Source organism: Orcinus orca, chromosome 2, assembly GCF_937001465.1.
Source record: "Orcinus orca chromosome 2, mOrcOrc1.1, whole genome shotgun sequence".
In the NCBI taxonomy this organism is placed as follows: Eukaryota; Metazoa; Chordata; class Mammalia; order Artiodactyla; family Delphinidae; genus Orcinus; species Orcinus orca.
Window position 1 is genome coordinate 155,112,203 of NC_064560.1, and position 9,739 is coordinate 155,121,941.

Consider the following 9,739-nt stretch of genomic DNA (forward strand, 5'->3'; position numbering starts at 1 on the left):
TGCACACATAACACTTTGTTTACCCCTTTGTTATAATGTTTGTCCCAATCTGACTTGTATTCACTATTGTAGAATTTTCCATCTCTTCCTAAAGAACAGAGACAGTAGTTAATCCCTCTAAAGATGGTCCTGGGTGCCAAGCATGGTGCCTTAAATAAGGCAAGTACTTCATAAATGGTTCTTATACTAGAATTGACCAGTATAGGAATTATGAATTTTCACTAAAAGCTAAACCATGGATGAAAGACTAAGTTGAGAATCACAATCAAGAAGACTTGGTGGGAAGGAGGGAACCTCAATAAATGTCACCCAAACTGAGGACAACAAATACATCTTTCATAAAAGAAGAGAGATAACCTAATCCATTGCTTCTCAACATTTCTAAATTCACACATACTTGTGAAGGGTTTGACTCTGAGAACTACCATCCTGACCAAATGGAGAGACCACCTCTTTTTCAGCAGTAGAGACTTAAGTGCTACATTTAAAAGGGTTCAATCAAGGCTCAACAGATAAACACCACAATAAAAAATTATATATATATATATATAAAAAATACAAATATAATAAATATATAAGTATAATATATGTTATATATATACACACGCATCTGAGATACTGTTTCATTTAAATAGCTCTACACACAGAGATCTAATGATGTCATAATAAAACAAATATTTAGTTCACATTTTTGCCTTCATTCCAAAAAGGGAAAAAAAGCCAAGAAGTAAAACCATCTCCTTAGCCTATTGGCATTAAGTAATCAAATTCCCTGTTACTAAGAAATCTGAGACAGACTAATTACAGTCCTTATTCTCGCCTGGAATGAAAAAACGAACTCAAACTTCCAAAAGAAAATCATAATTTTCCAACATCTTTCTGTCTCTACCCTAAAACTTTTAAGTCAACTCTTCCTGAGATGAATCACGTTAAGAAATGAATCTCTTAATTGCACCATATAAGCTAAACAGTAAGCCATGACCTCATCACCCTGGATGTAATAAAAGGGCAGAGACACTCAGGCATTTCAACAACATCTTAATTCATGCACTGTTCTGGTTTATTATAAAGCAGGCCCGTACGCAGGAAGACATTTTTTTAAATGCTTTTATCTTCGTTTTGCATGTTAGCAGATCTCATGGTCTCGTACCTCTGTAGATAGACGCCTGGACTGTGCTAAAGCTAAGCAGGCAGGCCAATGAATTTATTTGAGAAAGAAAGAAACCCAGTCTTGAAAATGACACAAGGACTCAAGATGAGCTAAGAGTTGAAGGACCTCAAGCTACACAATTACTCAAGCCAAAAACACACAAACAAACAAAACGTGAGACTGAACAAATATCTGAATGCCACAGCCAGACAAGAGAAGAAGCAACAGGAAGCTGGTATAGTTGAGCTTGAGAAGAAAGGCTAACAATACAATACTACGTCCCTTGCGTGGCATATCACTTTCTGAGTCTTGATTTACCACGAAGTCCTCTTTCTGATGATTACTAGTAGCATTATTATTTTGCTAGAAGTAGCATTGGTAGATTCCATCTATACAGGGAGACCTCTGCAGAATGCATCCCATATGAGCACAAATCTCTATCTACTCTGTATCTGGTACCAGTGAAAAATTATTTCTAAAATGATGGTCTGATGAGAGAATAAATTATTTGGATAATTTTTCAAGAAAGTTAATCTTTGTGTATGGAAAAGACTGTATTTGTGCCATATCTACAAGTAACTCCAAATATAGATATTTCAACAAGAGTTAACACTTTAGCCTATCAAATTACAAAAATGCACTTAACTTGTTTAGGATGGAAATTGCCCCAGCAGATCAAGGTGGTACAGAAAGGTACAGTCACCATCAGAATCAATAGTATTCAATAATTCCATAGGCTCAAACACGGACCTGGAGTGAACAGTCTTCTTCTGTATCATTTCCTAGCCACATTGCTCTATTGTTTCCAGTGTTTTCAGATGGTGCTATTGCTTGCAAATAGCGGTAAGCTTGCAGTTTTGCATTCCACTGCTTATCACTGTCAGAGTCTCTACCAATGGGCCTTCTGTTCTGAGTGTCCCAGTTAGAACTGTGCCTCCATCTTCAAAGTGTGCTCATAGGAGAAAACAGCAAAGTTGAAAGCACATAGCCCTGGGTTCATGATATCACTCATACGGTATCCCATAGAGCAAGATGGTTCCAAGAACTGTAGTTTCACCATCTGTAAAAAGGGAATAGCCACTTTTACTTGCACTCTGAGACTCAAGAGCTATGAAGCAGTGACTTATAATATAAGCAGCCAATTCTACAGACAGATGCTTTAGTAAAAATTAGGCATACATTTTATGAGAACTGTTCAGAAATAGCCGAGCAGATTGTTAGCAGAGACCAGGAAGATTCTGCTTCATAATCAAGATTAAATCCCTTTCTGTGACAACACCAAGCTACAGTGTTTGTGACTGATGTGGCCTTCATATTACTAAAATTAAGAAAGGTGCTCTGTTCTACTGACTGTGGTGTACATTATTTTCAACAATGTCATTTCTGTAAGAAAGGGGAAACAAGGGGGGAAAAAAGGCCTCTTATAAAAATCTTTTGTCCAAGCACCTTGGAAGAGCTCATTTCTGGGAATGGCCTAGCACCTTTAGAAGGTAACAGCATTGGGCTTCCCTGGTGGCGCAGTGGTTGAGAGTCCGCCTGCTGATGCAGGGGACACGGGTTTGTGCCCCGGTCCGGGAAGATCCCACATGCTGCGGAGCAGCTGGGCCCGTGAGCCATGTCCGCTGAGCCTGCGCGTCCGGAGCCTGTGCTCCGCAACGGGAGAGGCCACAACAGTGAGAGGCCCGCGTCCAGCAAAAAAAAAAAGAAGGTAACAGCATTGTCCCAATCAGTTACAAAGAAGTTAAGGAAGACAATACTCCTAAATCCCACACAGCTGATGGAGTTATTAGGATATATACCATTTAACAAAAGCATTGATGTGAGGGAAACATAAACACATGAAACTTTCCTTTCTTCCTCCATTTGTTCAATGCTGAATGGCCGCAAAAGGAAAGGAGGAAAGGAGTTTCAACTTCCCGGGGTCATCCCCCTCCTGATAAGAAAGTTCTTCTTCACAAAGTAGGAATGAAGAAAAGCATGTGCATTTATACAATTTCTAAGACATTTCAGGATTCCCTAAACAGAAAAGAGTATGTTCAGAATACCTAAAAACAAAACAAAACAACAACAAATAAAAGTTGAACTTAATTTAACTACAACATTGGCTGGTATTTCTAGAGGAATGGAGGGATGCTAAAGTGAGAAAAAGAGATTAAATATTCAAGACTACGATAATAATCCATGAACTTACTTTACTGCTATTTCAGGATTTTTTTCCATCAAATTTTAAGTACATAAGAAAACCGTATGCATTAAGGAATCAGGGACTGAGATATTCTTGTTTTCTGTTTTCACTGTTTACAAAGCAACCTTGAGCAGCCCTAGTTTATCTTTGGTGCTGTGTTTGCTGACTTGTTTAGATCAAGTTTTGATACTTGTGTCTTTAGCTGACCATGAAAAGGCAGCTGGCCCAGAGAGGCCAGAATCAGGGAGAGAGAAGTTGCAAGGCTTTATCAAGTCATCCGAGAGGCCCTGTTGTGCTCATCCTTTGTAAACAATAAGACATGTCAGTGTCCCTGGTTGCTGTCATTGCTGACAGTTCTCTAAAGACCAGTAAGTGTTGAATTCTTTAAAGCTGGATTGTGCCCAGTGAGAGAAATGATAGTGTGAGATGAGGGGGCCTTCGTGGATATCTGAGTACCTTGGGAAAAGAGAGGAATTAAGGCTTTTCACTCAGCAACCTAATGAAAACTAGACAAATAGTCTTGCATTTAATATATAGTTTCCACCAATTCATGCTTCTTTTGTTAGGAACAATTCCAGCCTGTATAGGAAAAGAGACAGTTAGATATAAAGAAATAATTTCTCATTGACAAGGGAGCTTCAGGTAAAGCAATGCTTATGAAAGGACAAGAGACTGAGTTTATATTGGTAAATTTCCATTGCACAACCATTTCATTGCTTTAACTTCATAGACCCCAAAACTTTATGTCCTTGAACAAGTAATCAAATGCAAAAGGACAGAACTAAATAATCCATCTGGGATAGCCAAGACTGTATGCAAAACACAAAGAATAAAATATAAGGCTTTAAGGAGTATGAATGAGAAATTGTGGCGAAGAAGAAAAGGATTTGAAAATAAGTTACAAAAGCAGTATCTAGTGCTTAAAGATAATGAACTTTACATGCTCTGCTGTAAAATCCATAAAGGTATCTTTTGAACAAGGACTTATTTGTGTAAGTTAATTAGATCACAAAAAAATCCCAATTCATACCATTATTCACCATTTCTAACCTCAGACTTTTAAAATGTATAAAATGAAGATCAAATTATTTTCATGGAAACTGGTAACGTGTTGAGGTAGAATAAACTCCACATGAGGTATCACAATCTCATTATAACAGCAACCGGTAACGTTATATTCAAGACTAATTTTGCCATGACATTTAACCTATAGATTTTGAGGTTAATCATGTTTCTGAGGAAAGGAAATTTCCAGTGTTTCTATTTTGTTCTTCCTAGGAAGATTTCCTGAAAACATCTGCTCCATCAAATGATCTAAAATGTCTGAGAGGACAAAATGTCTTAGATCCACTTGTAAAATACTAGGCTCTAAAACTTTGAGAAGGATTATCCTTTCCATGTCAAATTCATCCCTGAAATAAAGATCATCTCCACAAACAAGTCCAGAACCTGACAGTATATTATTTAACTTGGATTTTTACTCGTTTCTATATAATAAACACTATTGGATTGTACAGAATTATAGATTATTCTTCCCAAGTTTGTTCTTTTTACCCCTTCAATTTTCTTGATTGAAACAGCCAAACCATATCTTATACAGCTACAGTCCAAGCGCTGAGTCTGAGAGTCCATCTGATCCATAGAATGTAGAGAGCAATTTAAGAAAAAAGTTTATATATTTCTATTAACTAAATAAAAGTCAACCCATTTCCCTAATTTTCCTATAAGCAGAAAAATTAAAGACCTATTGTCATGGCCTAGACAGACACTGCTGAGCAGCTTTCCAAAGAGCAAATGGTAAAAATAAAATAAAATGAAAAAGATTTGCCTGTCATGGGAGTTGGTCAATAAAATGCAACAGTGTTTATTACAACATTTAAAGTCTGTGATTAAGAACACCAAAAGGCCTAAACTAGAAAGGTTTTCAGCCTGTAATTTCCCTGCAGTCCTGGCCTGTACTTCCTTATGAGTTAGCTCAGCAGGGCTTTTTTTCCATGTCCATCATCAGCTTGTAATTATTGCCATTCTCAAAGCTATGCCAGATGGGTCTTTAGAAGCAGGCATGCAGCTTGTTTATGAGAGAAAGAGCTGTAATATTACTCTACACAGAGACCTATCTGGTCCTACTCAAAGAGCCCCGCTCCTCCCTCCCCCCACAAGTCACCCCCAGCACGATTTTTTCTTCCTCCCCTAGACAACCCTCTCAGTTTCAGCTCCCTGTCCCAGCTGAATGGCCTGCTGAAGGGCTGGGACCATGGGAGCCAAGAGATATCTGTATCTTAAAGCATATGGCCTAATCGTCACCTTTCACCATTCACATATGGAAATGAGGCCAACACCTAAGGGAAAAGAAACTGTGGACTCTCTTTCCCCTACATATTCTTGTGCAGAAGCTCTATTTAAAACAGCAGAACTGCAAGTCTACCTTTCAGAATACAGATCTGCAGAGATACCACAACTCTGCCTTCCATTTCTCTTTTCCAGCAAGTCCTCATTGGCTAGAAGTGACATTCCCAGCAAGATTCTCCCTTTACTCCCTTTGCCTGGTAGGAAGGATAAACATTTGCATGAAGGTTGAGGTCAAGGAGCTGTGCAAAGCAACGCAGGGAAAGGCAAAAGCGCCTAACTGGGGTTCATCTGGTGATAGGCCTGGGGTGTTAGGTATCCCAGAGGGCCAAGCAGAGCTTCAATCAGCAGTTAATGAGGCAAGACCTGCAACAGATAGCCACTTTTAACTTACAAAAGCTTTTAGATGTCTCTGTTTACTTTGATCCATTTCAGTTAATTTGAGCCTGGTTAAGGTGCATTTTCCTCTTTTTTTTTTTCTTTTTTTTTTTTTTTTCTTTTTTGGCTAGATAAACCCTCTGTTCCCACCCCATCTCCACCCCCACCACCCAAACAATAGGATCATTTACGAACTTCATACTTAAACAAGTTTTGAGATCTTCTGTCAGGGTCAGCAACAGTTATACAAAATACAATGCGAGGAAGGCCGGTACCAGAGTCTGCCTATAGAATGGTAATTTCAAAATCCCACCAGTGAAAGATAAATGAAAAGAAAAGGGCGGGACAGGAAAGGCTTGATTTTCAAGGGAGATTTAGTTATTTGTTTCTGATTAGGTGAAGTACGCGTTCTTTTATCCCTTGTTATTTTACCCATGATGACCAGAGAGCTTTCTTTGTTACAGTGGTTCAGAGAGAATAAAACTAATTTACTGGAATGTGAAATAAGCCAGAAAGAAACTGTACCTGAGGGTCACAGACGAGGAGGTCACTTAACTGGCCATAGTTTCCAGGCCCCCGGGTTGGGGCTGGAATCCCGTCTGGGAAGCAGGAAAGGCCTCCTGCGCTGAGGGATTTGTTTGTGGGTCTGCCTGTTAATGGGGATGTGCTGGTGTAACGAGCTTTTAATTAGGTCAGCTCGCTGCTTCACCCCACGGTCCTGTGGGCCCGCGTCTGAGGAACCTTCCCACCCACAGGTGCGGATAACAGGGTTGGAACCCTTCCCGGCATGCCCTGGGCGACCTCGCTATCGCAGCATGCCCTGGGCGGCCTCGCTATCCCAGAATGCCCTAGGGCTGCCCTCGCCTCCACCCTCGCCCCTTTCCTACTTGGTTTATATCTTTCCTACATCCTTCCCTTATTCTCTCTCTCCCTCCTGTACCACTTCCCAAAACACCTTTCCCTTGCTCAAAATATCATATTTGAGGCAGGTGTGTATTTAAAAAGAAAAAGAAACTTCTAGTCATCCAGCCAGCAAAATTAATTTAACAAACACAACACACATGCTCAGGTTTGATTTGAGAGAGATACATATATATATGGCTCAAAAATATACTTTTCTCAACTGAACCATATTCCTGTTCGCCACTCCCCACCCCTGTCCTGACTTCTACTTTTCCAGGAAGTATTATGAAGACGTATAAGTTAATGGAAGGGACAGGATGAAATCTTTCTGCACTTTTGCCCTTAAAGAAATTGGAACTACTTTAAAGTGTTCTTTTTGAAATCCTGTCCACTGAAGACCCCGAGGAATCATCAGGAAAGTACAAGTTAGGAAACACAATTTCTATTTTGAGCCCTTCTTGTTGGGAAAGGGAACGACTAGGTACCCAGCTTTGAGCTAATGTTACCTGCCAGGAAGGGTGTTAGACACTGAAGTTTCTTTATCTGTAGCTCTCACATTAGAGCCTCAACAGTAATGGTTTTCATTTATTTTGCTCTTTACCAAGTCTTTAAAATGAAAGTAAGGCTAGTTTATCACTGAAGAACATTGAACTCTGGTTAAAAGGCATTAAGATCAGAAAAAAACAAGTCCGGAGATTTTAAACTATATTGATGAGAAAGGTAATAGTAACAGCTAATATTTACTTAGTGCTTATAAGGGACAACCGTGCTAAATGCTTTAGGATTCTGCAAATTTGTAGTATGTTTCATGTATAAGCTCACTAAATTCTTTCAGTTAACGATGGTGGCAGTTGCTAAGCTATAGCAAGTTATTCCTTTCATTCACAGTCTAGGGAGAGATGACACGGGCATGTTGAGTCACTCAAAACAGGCTCAAACCACCCCAAGGAGTTTGCTTGATGAAAGGTTTTCCTTTCCTTCAAAGCCACTTCCTGTGTCACATGACCTGTATCACTCCAAAGATAATAACACTTCAGGCTTCCAGAACACTTTTATCCAAAGATCTCGAAGCATTTTCAAATGTTAATTAAGCCTTCACCATCCTGGAAGATAGCAATGCCAATCTTGCTGTTTAAATACTGCGTTCCAGAACACAGGTTGTTCTAATCACTGAGAGGGAAATGGAGGCCTCTCTGAGCAAATCCAGTATATAAGCCACCACTCAAACACTGATGACACCCAGAATTGCCCTATGTCTCCTGGGGAACCACCACAGCATCTCTGTTCTAAATTGTCCCCTGCTCCCACTGGTTGTTTCCCTTGGAAGAACCACAAGGAAGAAAAAAAGGGGTAAGCAGAAAAAAAGGCTTTCTAATAGTTCCACTTTGCCTAGGGGTAAAAATGTATTTTTTTTTAATAGATAAGCGCTGTCAACAAACAGCTAGGTGCCTTTGTTATGTTTCTTCATTTATCATGATAACCAGAGGGGAAAAAATAACCAACTTTTCCCAAGGCTTAGATGTGACTATTAAGACTTCAGTTTACCTGTCCTCCCGTTTCACAGGCATCATGGACCTCTCTGATACAGCCAGAGATCAGTCAGATTTCAGGCAGTTTGTGTATCCTTTGGTCTGGATAAAAGAAGACCACGTGGCAACCAAGACCCTTCAGGATTTGCCTTTTCTCCAGCTTCATCTCCCTTCACTCTGCCACGCTGGCTTTCCCTCCATCCTTCCAATAAGCCAAGCTTTTTTCCTACCACAGGGCCTTTGCACGGGATTTTCCTGCTTCCTGGGCTGCTTTATCCCCTATGCTTAATGAAACTCCTACTCTTAGTTCCCAGTTTAAAGATTACTTCTTCAGAGAAGACTTACCTTTCTATTACTAAATTAGCTTCTATTAATATTCTCTCTAATGACAGACTGTTTGGGTAATAATTCATGAGATTTTCTTTGTTTAATGTCTCCCTTCTAGATTATAAGCTCCACAAGAACGGGAACTGTGTCTGTTCTGTTCACCACTGCATAACCCATGCCTGGCATTTTAGATAACCTCGAAAAACTGCTGTTGAATAAATTAATGAGTGACTGAATCTTTTAGCGTAGTTGGCAAATCACATTTTTCTTTTGAAGTGATATTACAGGGTAAAGAGGACAAGAGAGAAATAGATATCAGAAGTTTGGTTGCAACCGTTTAAGGTCTTAGTTTATTTCTATCAATACTGAGAATAAATAGCAAGCAGTATTTGAACTATTTCAATAAATACAATTTTTACTATATAGTAAGCCTCTGGAGTAGGTGTTTTACCTACATATTCTCACAATAACCTTGGGAGGTAAGATACTATTATCCCCATTTTGTGCTCATGAGGACTAAGTTATTCTCCCATGTCTCAGAGACTCCTCCTTCCATTTATTTGTTTATTGAGCACTCACTATTTACCAGGCGCTGCAGTGGCAGAGTGATGAACGAGACAGTCATGGCCTCCTTTTGGAGCCTCTGTCTTTGATCCTCCATGGCAATAGCAGAGTGCATTCTGACATGTAGTTGGTGCTCAATAAATACTTAAAAAGTGTGAATCAGGTTTACCAAAAAAACCCTCAAGAACTATAATTGAATCCCTTCAGAATTTTAAAAGTTCCACAATACTGCTACAATACTGGTGATCATTACGTGACTTTGCTGGAGGACATATGGTTTACCATTTATTCTGTAAAGATGTAGAGTGCAGAAAGAGGTCACAAATCACTCCAATATTCAAATAAAAAATACAGTGA